The sequence below is a fragment of the Humulus lupulus genome, chromosome 4, assembly GCF_963169125.1.
Source record: "Humulus lupulus chromosome 4, drHumLupu1.1, whole genome shotgun sequence".
NCBI lineage: Eukaryota > Viridiplantae > Streptophyta > Magnoliopsida > Rosales > Cannabaceae > Humulus > Humulus lupulus.
In genome coordinates this window covers 161854489-161871547 of record NC_084796.1, presented here as the reverse complement: position 1 = coordinate 161871547, position 17059 = coordinate 161854489, and the positions used below count along the sequence as shown (strand labels likewise).

Genomic DNA, 17059 nt, shown 5'->3' with positions numbered 1-17059 from the left:
GCACTGCGAGTCCTAAAAAATGTCCGCGAGTCCAAAAAGATCTTGTTGAGTGCCTTTAAGTAAGGTTTTTAGGACTCGCACTGCAAGTCCTAAAAAATATCCGCGAGTCCTAAAAGATCTTGCTGAGTGCCTTTAAGTAAGGATTTTAGGACTCGCAGTGCAAGTCCTAAAATGATGCGAGTCCTAAAAAAATGTCTGCGAGTCCTAAAAGATCTTGTTGAGTGCCTTTAAGTAAGGTTTTTAGGACTCTCTTTGGGTGACCTTAAAAGTTATATTTTTAATTTTTAAATTTTTTTTTTATTGTTATTTTAAATTAAAAATTATGATTTAAATGAAACATTTATATACAAATTAATCTAAAAATTTATAGATTAAAATAACAAAACTTATTAAAATTATAATCGTCTTGACCTTAAAAAATATATAACTAGATTTACAAAGTAAATAATTAACCATTCAAACAAGAATCATTTACTCTAATAAAAATTACAAATATAATAAAACACTAAATTCATTGTCAAAAAACATATATTTCTTCTTCTTGTCCTTGTACTCACCCTCGTCACTGCCTTTCCAAAGTAAGGATTGGCTGCCATGAATTTCTTTCTAAAATCATCCCTGAAACATGAAAAATCACATTATAATACACCGAACATGAAAAATTATAACTAGATTTTTATTGTAGTGTACATAAATAAGTTTATTCACAATTGCTACAATTTTCATTTTGATTTAAAAAATATATCCCTTTGAGTGTCCAAAATGTATTAAAATAAATTTGAATAGAAAATACTAAAAAAACACCCAAAAATTTTTTGGACCCTATACTGCCATATTAAATACAGAATGAAAAAATATAATATTGGTAAATAACATACATATATATTTATATAAGATAAAGTATTTATTTATCAAAGAAATGAAAAAACATAGTGTAATTAAGTGATATTTTTATTTCACCGTTTTGAATCCCAAGAATAATACTTCATACCAAAATTATAATAGAAAGAAAGAAATGGTGGAGCACTATATATATGAAGAAAAATCTATGGTTTCCATTCTCAATTATTCTAATAATAGTTGTTTCTTAATATCTAAGCAAACAAAAGAATGCATAACAAGCAAAATACTCAAGATAATCATAATTCCTTTCTCATTACAGCTGATTATGTGGACTTCATCTAACACATTTATGGGGCAGCACTAAGCAAGAAAAGCACAAAAAATCTAAAAGTGCAGCACAACAAATTTTAATAAAGAAGCCAACATGATACATCAAATTGATATACATGAGAGTAATGCAAATTGATGCAAGTAAGAACAAATAACAATAAAAGAAATAAGAGTCACTCAATACCTAAAAGATTACCGTATTTTGTCTTAAGTTCAAGATTAAATAAAAGTGTTGGGCTTGACATGGAAAACCTCTACCGTCATTCACAAATTTAGAGAGAGGATAGATTGAGATATCCAACAATATTTTCACAATGAAATGGAACCATGACAAATTTACTAGCTTATTAGTTATTCAACAACACTCTCTTGTGTAAATTTATCTTCAAAAGTAAAAGAAAGACAAATAAATAGAGATTCAATTTCCACCAGTAAAGATGTCATTCTTTATTGCACAAAGTTTACATGTGCCTCATTGGCAACACAAACATTGGAAACTTCGAATACATTTTCAGATTTGTTAAGAAGCTTGAAAATGGGCATATAAGGTTGTATATACTAAACAGAAGCTCAATAAAATCAAACCAAAAACAATAAATTGTGATAAAAAAAGAAGTTAAAAGAAGCTATTCATTCATATAAGTAGAAGACATTATTTATGACATTACCCTTTTGTTATGATACATTTCAGGCATGACAGTTAAAGCAATCAGGATGTTGTTTTTGAAACCAAACAATTAGATTCAATAGTACAAAACAAAACTAAAGAAACGAGTTTCTTTTGATACTACATAATAAATTATTTCATGATAAAGTTTTCCCAGTCATAATAAAAAAATATTGCATAAGCAATTAAATAATTGAAAGCCCATACATATTGAAGATCACCAAATCATGTAGATTGGAGAAAAGATAATTTACTAGCATGAATAAAAAACTTGCTTCTAGTTCTATATTGTAATTAGCACGAAACACAAATTGAAGAAGACCTCATACATTGAGGTCAATTATATATTTATATATAATATTTTCTACAAAAGAATTAATTTTTAAATTAATATATATATGTACGTATAAAGCTCATTAGTGCACAAGAGAAAAGCAAAGAAAAGATAGAAAAGTTAGTTCTCATTAGTGCACAAGAGACTATATAAAGCTCAAGAAGCCAAAACGGAAATAACAACCCATCACATGGCTGTTGTAACAAAGTTAGTTAAGCAACCACGAGAGGCTAACTAAAACTCATAGACTCTCTTGAACACATTCTAGATGATACTCATGATCATAAATTTGCTAAAAACAATTTAAATAAAAAAGTGGTGTTTACAAAAGAGACAAAGAAAGGCCTTGGGCTTGCATGAGGAAACAATGGATAAAAAAGAAGAGCTTAAGGCTTTGTATAAGTGGAAGACTAGAAGTAGATACTGTTAGGCGCAAAAATATCCAGCTTGGCCCAAATATGCTCAAAGGTGTCTCAAACCTTTAGATTTTGGAGCCTAATATTAAGATTATAGGATAAAACTTGGGACTTTCATCAAACATGTGCTATGCAAGAAAATTGTAGAATATCATAAATTGCTATAATGATATAATCACACAACATAATCTAAGCAAAGCACAACATCAATTAACAGAAATATACTACATGAAAATTTAACAAAAAAATAGGTTACAAAAAAAGCATATTACATTAAAATTAAAAAATAGTAAAATACACATCTTGCACTGAAAATAGAAGAAAAAGAGAAAACCCAACATGTCACCATCTATAGAAAATCAGACAACATATCCACTAATTTACTAGTCTACCCATCTGTCACATTCAACACCAACATGTCAATCAAATCAAACAACACACAGGTTTTCATCCATATATCACCGCAGCACACAAAATTCTCAGAACCTACTTCACTAAGACATGCAAGTTCTCAATCTTCCGTTATCACCGCAGCACACAGAATTCTCAGAACCTACTTCACTACGGATGAATATCTAACATATTCAAACTCCACTAAAGTAATACAATTATCATTCAAGATTGTAAAATATTGAAAATTAAAAAAAATTAAATACAACATACCTCTTGTAATGAGCTACCGATCCAATGCTTCAAGACCAATCAAAATATTAACCTAAACATTATTATCAACATTATAAAAAATAAAAAAGTTAGATGTATGTTCCATATCATATTATTACCCTAAGTCATGTTATTTAAAATTCTATAATCAACTTAATTGTTAATTAGACGGTCAAATGTTAAGATTATAGGAAAGAACAAAGGAAAAAATGTGATGCAGCAGTCCATGAAAATCCACATGCTAGAAAACTTGCTAAATAGGCCACTAAATCATATTATAAAAATCATATCTACCCATGAAATTGTATACATTTTGTTCTTTGCAGTATCAAGCAAATAATAAGATTTCTAACATATATTCTCAAATAAAACTCATTCACTATACACTACTACAATAATAATACTTTTGTGAGAATACTCATTCTAATAACATCATTTCTTTAAGAAATATTTACTAAGAGAAACTATCTATACAACTAGTAAATGAATTTATACTTTTTATGGTTTTTACGTTTTGGGAAGCTCATGAAATCACTTTCTTGATTGCACATACGAGTACCTATGAAGAGAAGAAAAAAGGTTTGAACAGGTAACCTTGAAGATGAGCATAATACTTCTTCAATACTGTTAGAACTTATTGTAGTGGTAGAGACTAGCTAGGTGAACCAATTATTATCATCATTTTCATTTCTTTACTTGGATGTGAATGAATGTATATAATATTATGGGATTTATTGCGTCTACATTTAAAAAATAATATTTTGAATCTTTCTAATTTGTTTTAATATTAGATTTGGACTTTCCATGTTTGATAATCACAATCAGAGCCATATAATACTATCAAGTCAATTTTAATTAACAATAAACTCCAATTTTATCTAATAAAAAAAAACCAACTCTTCATATTTTTCTAATAAAAGCACGCAATCAAGTAGGTACAAAACAATTATTATAATAAAAGTGATGATCATATAATATAAAATCAATATGATGACTAGAAAAGAAACTAATAAAGGCCTAAAGTCTACACCTAGCACGTAAAAGTAAATGCCTACAATAATCACATGTTATGTTCATGTTATCTTATAGTTTTGGTTACTATTAGCATAATAATGGATCAACTATATGAATAATATAATAAAAGCAATGCTCATATAATGTAAGCAAGCAAATGTACAAAAAAATATTATAATAAAAGCAATATTCTTATAAGATAAATGCAACATAATTTATGTATTGACTACAACATAAACAAATAATGAGCATTGACTAATAATACTAGGAATTGGGTTAAATTGTCAAATAGTTCTTGTCTTGTCATGTTTCACTTTTTCTTCCACTAGCAATTAAATAGCCCTTGTTTTTGCCAAATTTTCTTTTTACACTTTTGTTCATAGACCACTAATTGTTCTACCCTTTCGAATATATTAATCCAACCTGCATAATCCCACTACACCTCTAACACACACATGCCTAAGTTGCATAACCTCACCACACCATCATATATTCCAACCAATCCACTATTCACAACACCTCCATATGAACTACCCCACTGCACTTACATACATAATATACAGCCATCATACATATTTTAACTCTTTTTTCACTGAGATATTTTTAGTCATCTTATTAATATTATAGTTTAAAGATGCAGTAGTTTATTTCATAACTCAACACCAAAGGAAAAGCTTCAAAGTCAATCAATTTTTCACTCACCTGTTCCTCGCTTCTTGCTCACCTATTGCTCTTCTTGGACATCTATACAAAATAAGCCAAATCAATTATGAAGGGCTTTAGCTTGGTACAATAATGAAACTCTAGACTGGTAGCAGGTGGTGCCTAGAATTGTTGGAAAATTTCCAGAAGAAAATCAAGTGTTTAAAATCTGGTAAGGAAATTACCCAACATACTCTTCACCAAAAATAATTCAAAACAAACTCTTCTCTATAGGTCTTGCTCTGTGCATTTTTCCAAGGAAAATTATTGTACATGTACATACACAAAAATCAAATACTCTACATTACCCAAAGTTCATGATATGCATATATATATATATACTATTTCTTTACGTACTACAAATACATATATATATATTTGATGACTGATTAATTTGTTGAGCCCAGAGTTATAAGAAAATCATAAACAAAGCATTCAAAGTGGAAAAAAGAAGTTATCAAAGCTTTTATTTTCACTTACCTAAAATCCTTACAAACAAAAGACTTTATGTTGTCAGAAGAAAGAAACCAACACCTCTTCTTAGTTGTACGAGCAAAAGCATCTCTCTGTAGATTGGAAGTTAATCAAACTAAAAATGGAAATACAAGAGCCAACAAACATATAGCAATACAAGAGGCGGACGGCTTCGGACCGTTGGTCGACAGCCCTGGGCAACGCGTGTGGTGGTGAGCTCAAGGGGGTCGACGGTTCGATTGGGCTGGCGCGTGTACTGCTCCGGCGATGGGATGATGGTCGTTCGGGTCTGGCAGAGGCAACACAGTAGTGAGAGAGAGAGAAAGAGGGCTTCGGAGAAGAGAGCTTTGGGGAAGATAGAGGGAAAAGTGGGGGAAAAAAAGGAAGATAAAGGAAAAGAGGGAAGAAAGAGCTCGGGGAAGATAGAGGGAAAAGAGGGAAGATAGAGGGAAAGAGGGAAGAGCTTCGGGGAAGATTGAGGGAAAGTGGGTTTCAGATTTTTTTTTATTTTAAAATTTTCTTATTTATTTAATTAAAAGATATATGATGTCTAATATATAAATTCTTTTTAGTTAACACAATTTCTTTTTATTTAAATTAAAAATATCTTGTGTGTGACTGAAATAAATCCCAAATGTGTATTTTGACCCTATATTTTTGAAACAATGAGACAATTTTAAGGACTTGCTTTGAGAGTCCTCAATACTCTATTAGGACTCGCAAAGCGAGTCTTTAAAAGTCACTGTTCCTAATTTTTCAGCCCAAGTGTTTTTAGAACTCACAAATCGAGTCCTTAAAAAGTATTAAGGACTCCCAAAGCAAGTCCTTAAAATTGTTAAGTAAAACACTCATTTTTTAGCCCAGATTTTTTTAGGACTCGCATATTTTTTTAGGACACTCATTGCGAGTCCTAAATTGTATTTTTTCAGGACTCTCAATGAGTGTCCTAAAAACTCCATAAATATTTTTAAGGACTTGCATTTATGTGCGTGTCCTAAAAAAGTCTCCCGTAAAGGGTATTTTGTAGTAGTGGTTCCAAAATCCCGACTTTGTTCTCATCATCCCGGTATTTTGGTAAGGAAAATAGGGTAGTTCTTACGTCATATATGTTTATATAAAAGTGTTATGATTATGCTATATTATGTTTCTATGTGTTATGATATATGTATGCTTGGGGCTTATAGTTGTTATATAGCAAACCCTATCACATTTATGTTTTGGGGCTTATAGTTGCTATATAGCAAACCCCAATAGTTATATGTTTTGGGGCTTATAGTTGATTAACTAGCAAACCTCATTGTAGTCTGAGGCTTATAGTTGCTTAGTTAGCTAACCCCAGTAGTCACCATGTACATGGGTTAGAATTATTATATATGTGTTATAGTATATGATATATGTTCATAGTTTATGTGTATGATTATGTTCATACTTGTAGTAGATTTTCCTTGCTGGGCATTAGGCTCATTCCTTTATGTTTTGTATGTGCAGGAAAATAGTATGGTAGCGGAAAGATTCTTGGCAGCTTGGGAAAGTGTATTGAGGAAGAACGGAATCGGTGGACTGCGTGAACGATTCGAGGATGAAGTTGTTTAAGTCTTTAAATCATATTTTCTATGTATTTTTCTGTATCTGAGTTGTAACGAATTTTAAGATTTAAGTTATGTTATGCTTTATTTTCAAGACAATGGGATCTCATATCCGAAATGAATTTTATGTATTTTAACTTTGGTTTTACAGTTTTTAATAAAGTTACGACTATTTTGTATGTATGTTTTCTTAAGGTTAGTATCTATGAATAATAGTTATTAATGGTCCAAAGTCTAGAAGAAGTTGGGTCGTTACAGTTGGTATTAGAGCAACGGTTCATTCACATGAAGTTCTCCTCGATACACACACTCAAGGCACCGAACCTGACCGCAAAGTAAGTGTTTAAGTTATAGTATTTATGTTTATATGTATAGCTAACGATTTTAGTCTTTATGTTTTCAGTTAAGAATGAATGGAGCCTTAACTTAGGAGGATATCCGAGCCATTAAGGCTTTAAAAAGAATTAGAGAACCGAAAAACACCATAGGAGTGCTAGAAAGAATCACTTGGAGGCTGGTTTTGTTCCACAGAGAAATAGGTCACCTCCAAGAATCTAAGCAGATCATGATGAGAGCAACGGAGCAATATGTTTTAGTAATTACACTATTTAGAGATTATCATACTGTAATTGCAGTCTTAGAGGAAATATGGGAAACAATGGATAATGAAGATGAATTGCCGGTAGCAATGAGATATTATTTTCTCTTAATTAGGTTCACTTCAAAAATGGAATTTCAGTTTACAAATGAACAAAAACATATTTACGAACCTTCCTCGAGGGAATTTTGAGGCACATGATAATGAGGACTATGAAGAGTTAAATGATGATATGCTAGATGAAGGATCGGATATAGAAGATCCCGATTTTTAGAATGATTAGTTTCATTGGTTGTTTTAATTTATTATTTGTTTTCTTTTATTGTTGTAAATAGTGAAAACTTTATTTTCCAAATTAATATCATGGTTATTTTGTTATCATGTATGAGTTTGATTTTCTTTTGCAATCATTATAAATAATGAATAAAATAAATAATGACTAAGATCGGTGATGGTGGATACAAATCAATGAACCAAGTTTCTATATTGAGAGTTAAGGGGGCCATAGTAGTGGGCACGATTTTGCTGATCCCAGACCTTCCTCAATATGGTTAACTTTGGAACAAAGATGAGTTTCGAGCCTAAGAACTAAGTCATGTAGGATGATTAGAAACAGACTTAGAAATACAAAAGATGGCTTGTTTTTCTAAGTATAGAAACACACTCTAATAATAAAGAAGACTTATATAATTTTCATAAGAAGTCATAATCAATAGGTCTGAGTTACGCTTGTTTAGATTAAGTTTTTGAGTTAGAGCCTATTAGGGTAAAGTTCTGACATGTTTCTCTCTACTGTTAGAACTCTACTGCAATGTGACTCCGAAGATCTGCTCGCACCAACGGAAACGCCTCCAACGCTTCTCTGGTGAACAATGAAGCCCCTCCAGTTCGCAGAAGGGGAGTGCGTGCTACTGCCAGCCGCAACGCACCGCCGCCACCAGCTGACAACAGGCTCAGCCCCAGACTCTGCCTCCGCCTCCGCCACAGCCGCAGCTACAGCAAATGGCCCCAGCACCCCAACAATTTGGTCCATGTGGGGGACGGCTAGTGGAGAATTATGCGCCGTATCCAGTACAACACATGTAGTGTAGCCAGTTTTTGAGAGATTCCATAAGCAACATGCTTCGATCTTTGCAGGGACTACTGACCCCTTCGAGGCAGAAGAGTGGCCAAGGAACATGGAGCCAATCCTGACGCACATAAACCTCAGCAACACGGACCACATATCCTGCGTTTTGTCCTTGCTCAAGAAAGATGCCAGGATATGGTGGGACTTAGTCCAACAGGCGCATGATGTTGCCACTATTACTTGAACTCCATTTGTGGAGCTAATCCACAAAAAGTACTATAATTCGGCTGTACTCACTTCAAGAGTTGAGGAGTTCGCTGGCCTGAAGCAAGGAAGTTTATCAGTGGCAGAGTATGCTCGGTAGTTCGACCCTTTGGCTAAGTTTGCACCGGAAATGGTTCCAACTAATTATCTGAGGGTGTCTAAGTTCATTAGAGGACTTCGACAGAAGATCTAGCTAGGGGTTAAGTTAGCAAACCCAGGAAATACTACTTATGCCGATGTTCTAGAGACGACAATAGAAGTAGAAAGGCTGCAGGCTAACGTTAGTAAAGAATAAGCCAATAAGCCTGAGCCTAGACAGCAGGGTCAATCTCAGACTAGTCGGAACAACAACCACAACAACAATAAGCAGTCTGACAACAATAAAAGGGCACAAACAAATAATGGAGGTAGTAGGCCGGGTTATGTAGAATACCCGCCATGTGCTAAGTGCCCAAGGAACATCCTGGGGAATGCTGGGCAAACACCAAAGGATGTTACAACTGTGGTCAAGAGGGACACCAAAAGAAAGAATGTCCTTAGCTCAAGGCAGAAGGGAAAAAGGAAGATAAGATTGTTCCTGCCAGGGTTTTTGCCTTAACCCAAGGAGAGGCTGATGCTAGTAATAAGGTGGTCACAGGTCAGGTTTCTATCGTCAATAATATATGTTCTGTATTATTTTATTCGGGAGCCACTCACTCGTATATCTCGTTAGGAATGATAGAAAAATTAGACAAATGTAGACGCTCAGTATTCCGCGCCCATAAAAGAACCAAGCCCCGCGAGATAGCCCTGAGTGCCCAAGCTCACGCCCCAGTAGCATCGGCCTCCCGTGGAATCGCGTCCGAGCGAGGCCCTTGATGCACGCGCCTCACGTCCAAGCGAGGCCCTTGATGTGCGCCCCGCCTCATCTCCAAGCGAGGCCCCTGATGCGGCCGCCTTGCGTCTGAGAGAGCCCCCGCCTCGCATCCGAATGAGGCCCCCGGTGCGCCCGCCAATCGTCCGAGCGAGCCCCCGCCTCGTGTCCGAGCGAGGCCCCTGGTGCGCCTGCCTCGTGTCCGAGCGAGCCCCCGCCTCGCGTCTATGCGAGCCCCCGCCTCGCGTCCGAGAGAGCCCCCACCTCGCTTCCGAGCGAGGCCCATAGTGCGCCCTCCTCGCGTCCGAGCGAGCCCCCGCCTCACGTCCGAGCGAGGCCCTCGATGCACGCGCCTCGCGTCCGAGCGAGACCCTTGATGCGCGCGCCCACCTCGCGCCCCGAGCGAACCGCACCATCACATGGCCATGCGTGAGGAGGAGGGCCTCATGAGGAGCTAGGGAGCCGCACCATCAATAGGCCTTCCAAGGGGGCCTCGCGAAGGAATAGGAGCCACGCCACCTGGTGGCCACGCGAGTGGAGCCATGCACCAAAGGAACCGCACCACCAACGGGGCCACAAGGAGGGCGTCTCGCCACGCATCCTTAGACATCCGTCAAGGCTGCATGCCTATCTCCTAGGCTCGTGGGTGACCTCAGGGTGCTTCAGGCATCTCGTACCGAGGACCCAAGATTCCCACCTCACACCACGACCATTGCACACACCAAGGGTTTCATTCCTTACACCTTGAGACCCCTATGCTTAGAGGCTCCAGTACGAGTCGAATGGAACATACTTGTACGATCTAGTACTGAGTACGGACACCAGTACCAGTGGGAGTGTTGGAAGAAGAGTGATGGCCCGTACGTCTACGACCAGGAATCAGAGTCGACACCACTACCACCTGAGCCTTGTCCTTGCTCAAGAAAGATGTCAGGATATGGTGGGACTTAGTCCAACAGGCGCATGATGTTGCCACTACTACTTGAACTCCATTTGTGGAGCTAATCCACAAAAAGTACTATAATTCGGCTGTACTCACTTCAAGAGTTGAGGAGTTCGCTGGCTTGAAGCAAGGAAGTTTATCAGTGGCAGAGTATGCTCGGTAGTTCGACCGTTTGGCTAAGTTCGCACCGGAAATGGTTCCAACTAATTATCTGAGGGTGTCTAAGTTCATTAGAGGACTTCGACAGAAGATTGAGCTAGGGGTTAAGTTAGCAAACCCAGGAAATACTACTTATGCCGATGTTCTAGAGACGACAATAGAAGTAGAAAGGCTGCAGGCTAACGTTAGTAAAGAATAAGCCAATAAGCCTGAGCCTAGACAGCAGGGTCAATCTCAAACTAGTCGGAACAACAACCACAACAACAATAAGCAGTCTGACAACGATAAAAGGGCACATACAAATAATGGAGGTAGTAGGCCGGGTTATGTAGAATACCCGCCATGTGCTAAGTGCCCAAGGAACATCCGGGGGAATGCTGGGCAAACACCAAAGGATGTTACAACTGTGGTCAAGAGGGACACCAAAAGTAAGAATGTCCTTAGCTCAAGGCAAAAGGGAAAAAGGAAGATAAGATTGTTCCTGCCAGGGTTTTTGCCTTAACCCAAGGAGAGGCTGATGCTAGTAATAAGGTCGTCACAGGTCAGTTTTCTACCGTCAATAATATATGTTCTGTATTATTTTATTCAGGAGCCACTCATTCGTATATCTCGTTAGGAATGATAGAAAAATTAGACAAATGTAGACGCTCAGTATTCCGCGCCCATAAAAGAACCAAGCCCCGCGAGATAGCCCCGAGTGCCCAAGCTCACGCCCCAGCAGCATCGACCTCCCGTGGCATCGCGTCCGAGCGAGGCCCTTGATGCACACGCCTCACGTCCGAGCGAGGCCCTTGATGCGCGCCCCGCCTCATGTCCAAGCGAGGCCCCTGATGCGGCCGCCTTGCGTCTAAGAGAGCCCCCGCCTCGCATCCGAATGAGGCCCCCAGTGCGCCCGCCAATCGTCCGAGCGAGCCCCCGCCTCGTGTCCGAGCGAGGCCCCTGGTGTGCCTGCCTCGTGTCCGAGCGAGCCCCCGCCTCGCGTCCGAGCGAGGCCCATAGTGCGCCCTCCTCGCGTCCGAGCGAGCCCCCTCCTCACGTCCGAGCGAGGCCCTTGATGCACGCGCCTCGCGTCCGAGCGAGACCCTTGATGCGCGCGCCCACCTCGCGCCCCGAGCTAACCGCACCATCACATGGCCACGCGTGAGGAGGAGGGCCTCATGAGGAGCTAGAGAGCCGCGCCATCAATAGGCCTTCCAAGGGGGCCTCGCGAAGGAATAGGAGCCACGCCACCTGGTGGCCACGCGAGTGGAGCCATGCACCAAAGGAACCGCACCACCAACGGGGCCACAAGGAGGGCGTCTCGCCACGCATCCTTAGACATCCGTCAAGGCTGCATGCCTATCTCCTAGGCTCGTGGGTGACCTCAGGGTGCTTCAGGCATCTCGTACCGAGGACCCAAGATTCCCACCTCACACCACGACCATTGCACACACCAAGGGTTTCATTCCTTACACCTTGACACCCCTATGCTTAGAGGCTCCAGTACGAGTCGAATGGAACATACTTGTACGATCTAGTACTGAGTATGGACACCAGTACCAGTGGGAGTGTTGGAAGAAGAGTGATGGCCTGTACGTCTACAGCCAGGAGTCAGAGTCGACACCACTACCACCTGCGCCACTATGTCTGCCACCACTCATCAGACATGGGTACGGACAAGTAGTGGAGGCATCCTCCTGACACCTGCCCCTGTACTGGATGTACAACCACAACCTCTGAAGCCACCCTCTTGACAGAGTACTTATGTACCCCTTTGGTCCCCAGGACCACCATGTACCCAGGGCCATTAGAGCCTACTATAAAATGAACTCTAACCCTACCTGAAGGGGAGTTGGGAGATTTACTGTAGCAAAGGCTTGAGGGTTAATGAAAGATTGATTTCTCCATTGTTATTCTGTCATTGTTCTTGAGATATTACTTAGAATTTTATATCTTTTCTATTGACGATCCTTACTTGATAATTTTTTCCAACTCAACTTAGTTGACGAGTTCTCACTGTTAACAGTTTGGCGCCGTCTATGGGAACGTTAGTTTCAAGCTACTGTTCCACCATTGTTTCCGAGAAGAAGAGATGTCGAGACATTCAAAGCGACTCAGGGAGACACGAGAGGTGGAGGTTCACTTGAACGGAGTCCAGCTGAAGGCTTCCATGAAGGACGTTCCCCCACCCAGAGACGTGGAGCCCCTGAAGGACCCTGAGGTTGACAGAGGTAACAGAGTGGCCTCGTCACTGGCCGCTCCGCTTGGAGAAAGTCCTCCAAGAGCACCACTGGGAAATTCTAATGAGTTCCCTCTCCCAAAACCACCGCAGGTACCAAACTCAGGCTGGCAGGACCCGGGCCCCTCTACCCGTAGGCATGATAAGCATCCCCGGGTCCATTCCGTGAGCTCGAGTTCGAAATCTTGGTTTTATGAAGAGGAAATATGTGAGCTCCACCGTAAGAACCAAAGGTTGCAGACCACCTTGGAGAATATGCAAGAGGTCCTGAATGGCCTATTGCAGGGTAAATCAAGCGTGACCTTGCCTAAGAGGAAGGAGAAAGGCAAGGACGGGGTGGAGACCACCGTACCAGTAGATGATGGGAGAACGCGGCACTCTACTAGTAACACCCCCCGAGCGAAGCGACGCGAAGACCCTGAACCACCTAAGCAGGCACATAAACTAGCACCAAGGACCAACGCTGCCCCTCGCAACGAGGACGAGGTCACCTCTAAAAGAGCACCTTCGGACTTACGGGAGGAGCTTAATAAAAAGAGGGCGGGAAAAGGGACCACGCCCCCTATGGCGCCTCGGGAAGGCAAGGGAAAGGCGGATCTTAACCCGTCTGCTTTGAGGGACTCTCTAAACAAGAGGAGGCAGGACCTGGACACGGAGATGAGGAGCCTGCGAAGTAAGATCGTCACCGCATCAGGCAGCCAGGCCTTTGAGGAAGAATTCGACCATGAGTCGCCCTTTGTGAGAGAGATTCAGGCCATCCGACTCCCTGAAAACTTTAAGGAGCCCAATATGACCCCCTACGAAGGAAACACGGATCCAAAGTACCACCTGGATGCATTTAATGATCTGATGAAACTGAGAGGGATTGGAAGCGGTGCCAGATGCCATTGCTTCGCTGTCACCTTGAAAGGACCCGCCTACAAATGGTTCAAAAGGTTAAGGCCGGGGTCCAGTAGGTCCTGGCAGCAATTTTCTGATGAATTCCTCCAACAGCACCATGCCGTGCGAGACTGCACGATGCCAGGTACCAGCCTCGCCAACGTGAAGCAAGGGGAGAATGAGAGCCTGAAGAGCTACATTCACCGGTTCAATATGGAGGCCGCGAAAGTGGGGAGCCTAACCCGCCGAGAGTTAAAAATGGCCATTACTGCTGGAGTGCTCCCAGGAAGCAAGCTGTGGGACAACATGTTGCAGAGGGAAGTAACCGACTTAGATGACTTCTACGAGAGAGTGCAGAAGTATATTCGTGTGGAGGATGGCCACGCAAACCTAAAGGCAGGAAAGGAGGAGCCCCACGCAAGGCCCCCAGCTAACGACGGGTCAAATGTAACAAAGAAGAGAAGGGCGTACGATGGATCAAGGGATGACCAGCAGAGGAAAACCAAACAGGGGAACGATCATAGGCAAGTGTCTTATACTTGCTTCACAAACCTCACAGATACCAGGGAGCACATTTACCTCACCAACGAAGATCGAGTTCCTTTCAAAAGGCCCCCACCAATGAGAAAGGACCGGTCCAAAAGGGATCCTAGTAGACACTGCCAGTACCACAAGGATACCGGTCACACCACGGCAGAGTGTATCCATTTGAAGGAAGAAATTGAGGAACCTCATCCGCAGGGGGCATTTGGGCAGATATGTACGCAAGGATAACCAGAGGCCAGAAGGAGGAGTGTTCCCATTGCGGGCACGTGAGGTGGCCCCAGAAGTGCAAGGAGAGGTCAGGACCATCTTTGGAAGACCAGGATTCGGAGGCAATTCAAGGAAAGGGAGAGACAGGTATGCCAAGGAGCCCGACGAAGTCCACCACATTGCGTTTTATGTTTGGAGAAACGCCCCCCGAAGAGCTTCAAGGGCGAGAATGACTCAATAACTTTCACTGAAGAAGATGCGCAGGGGGTGGATTTCCCTCATAATGACCCCCTGGTGCTAACCGCCCAGCTTGCTAACATGAGGGTACATCGGGTCATGGTGGATAACGGGAGCTCTGTGGACATCTTGTATCGACAGGCGCTGGAAAAGATGGGATTGAGCCTCCGTCACCTAAAGCCTTGCACTACGACTTTGTATGGGTTTACGGGAGATTCGATGCAACCCCTAGGGACAATTGAATTAGCCCTCACCATGGGGGAGCAACCCAGGCAAACCACCGTAATGGCTAACTTTGTCGTGGTAGGGAGACCCTCTCTGAGAGAATTGAAGGCGATAACTTCTGTGTATCACCTAGCTATGAAATTCCCTACCCCCGGGGGAGTAGCATCCATGAGAGGGGAGCAGAAGGAAGTGAGGGAATGCTATAACATATCCCTCCGCGCAGCCACCAAACCATCTATACCGATGACAACGGCTGTGTACGAAGGAGCGACCCACACAAGTTAGATCCGCACAAGATTGGACCCACGGGTTACGGAGCCTCTCGAGAAGTGCTACCAACAAGGCTTCGGCTCTCAGTGCCAAAAGGACCTATGTTTAGTTTGTTCTTCATTATTTTAGCATAAGCAAGTGAGAATCAAAGAGGCTACCTAGGTAACCTCCTAGTTAGATGTAACCCCCTTTTTGTATTTACAAAGTCAGCTGTAAACCACGTGTTAAGAATGAAACTGTTTGCAACTTCATGTGTTATTTTTCTTCGCTACGCGGGCATCAGCCAAAGTGCCTGCCGAAATAAATTTCACCAAACACTTGGGGGGCAGGACAGGAGGCAATAACATGTGGCTAGCGAGGGGAACTTAAAAAGGGCCCTCTAACGGAGGACCCTAAAAAGGACCCCTCACCCTCCTAAAAAGGAGGCCCCTAAAAGGGACCCTCTACCAAGAAGACCCTTAAAAATGACCCCCTGTCAGGAGGATCCTAAAAAGGGCCCTCCATCAGGAAGAAGTAGGAACAGGAGGTGACAACATGCGGCTAGCAAAGGGAACCTAAAAAGGGCCCTCTAACGGAGGACCCTAAAAAGGACCCCTCGCCCTCCATCAGGAGGACCCTAAAAAAGACCCTTTAGCGGAGATCCCAGAGGGACCCCCTATATCAGGGCCTTAAGTGGAATCCTTACAAGGCATCTCCTAGGATCACTAGGATTAGCTACACTTGTGAACATCAAGGAGGCCATAAAGACTAAAAAAAAATATATATGGTAACGACAATAATAAGTCTAGAGCGGCCACCAAGCTGTCTAGCCAATAATAAGTCTAGAGCGGCCGCCAAGCCGTCTAGCCAAAAAGGGCCCCAAAAGAGACCCTTGCAAAAATAGTACTATGAATAACGACGAGAAGGACGCTTCTCGCAAAGAAATAATAAGCGCGCGCAAGAATATATAAAAGGATAGCTAGGACCCAAGTGGTCAAAATATCCTTATAAAAGCAACCAAGAGGCACCAAAAGAGGTCCCAGTGAACCCTTTCACATGGGCTCCAAAGGACCTCTAGCCTGGTAAATAAAAGAGGGGAACCAACCAAACCCCATCATACAGGCTTAAAAGGGCCTCAAATGCAGTCGAATAAGAGATAAATAGCAACACACGAATATATATATATTGAAAAAGAAGGTCTTGGAGATAGTACAAGAGTTGCCAAAGAAAAATAGTAGTGAAAGTCATATTACAAAGGCCCGAAGTACAAAAAAAAAAAAAAAAGAAAGAAAAGAAAGCATACACCCATGGAGGGCTAGCCGCCAAATGCTATGAAGTAACTACTTCAGGGCCTCCTAATGTAGGCGCTCCACAAGGCCGCTCGAGCAACGGCATGTTCACCAAAAGAAGAGAAGTCGAAATTAGGATCCTGCCTCCACACATTGTAAAGGGCACGGTCTATGGACCTGCGCTCAGTGGTAGCCCTCTCCGCCTCCAAGGAAGCCCTCTCTGCCTCCAAGGAAGCATTCCTCTCCTGCGCCGACTGTAGTTCGACCTTGAGGGCCTCGACTTCGGCCTCCAAC

General features: G+C 41.6%; 1 long non-coding RNA gene across 1 annotated transcript; it reads right to left on the bottom strand.

Annotated features, from left to right (window-relative positions):
* Positions 1-326: 326 nt before the first annotated feature.
* LOC133830940 (uncharacterized) lies at positions 327-5940 on the bottom strand. The gene is made up of 4 exons (XR_009892302.1): positions 5450-5940; positions 4970-5011; positions 3254-3305; positions 327-618 (listed from the first exon to the last, which is right to left on the bottom strand). It is a non-coding gene; the product is annotated as an uncharacterized LOC133830940 (long non-coding RNA).
* Between the last annotated feature and the right edge of the window lie 11119 nt (positions 5941-17059).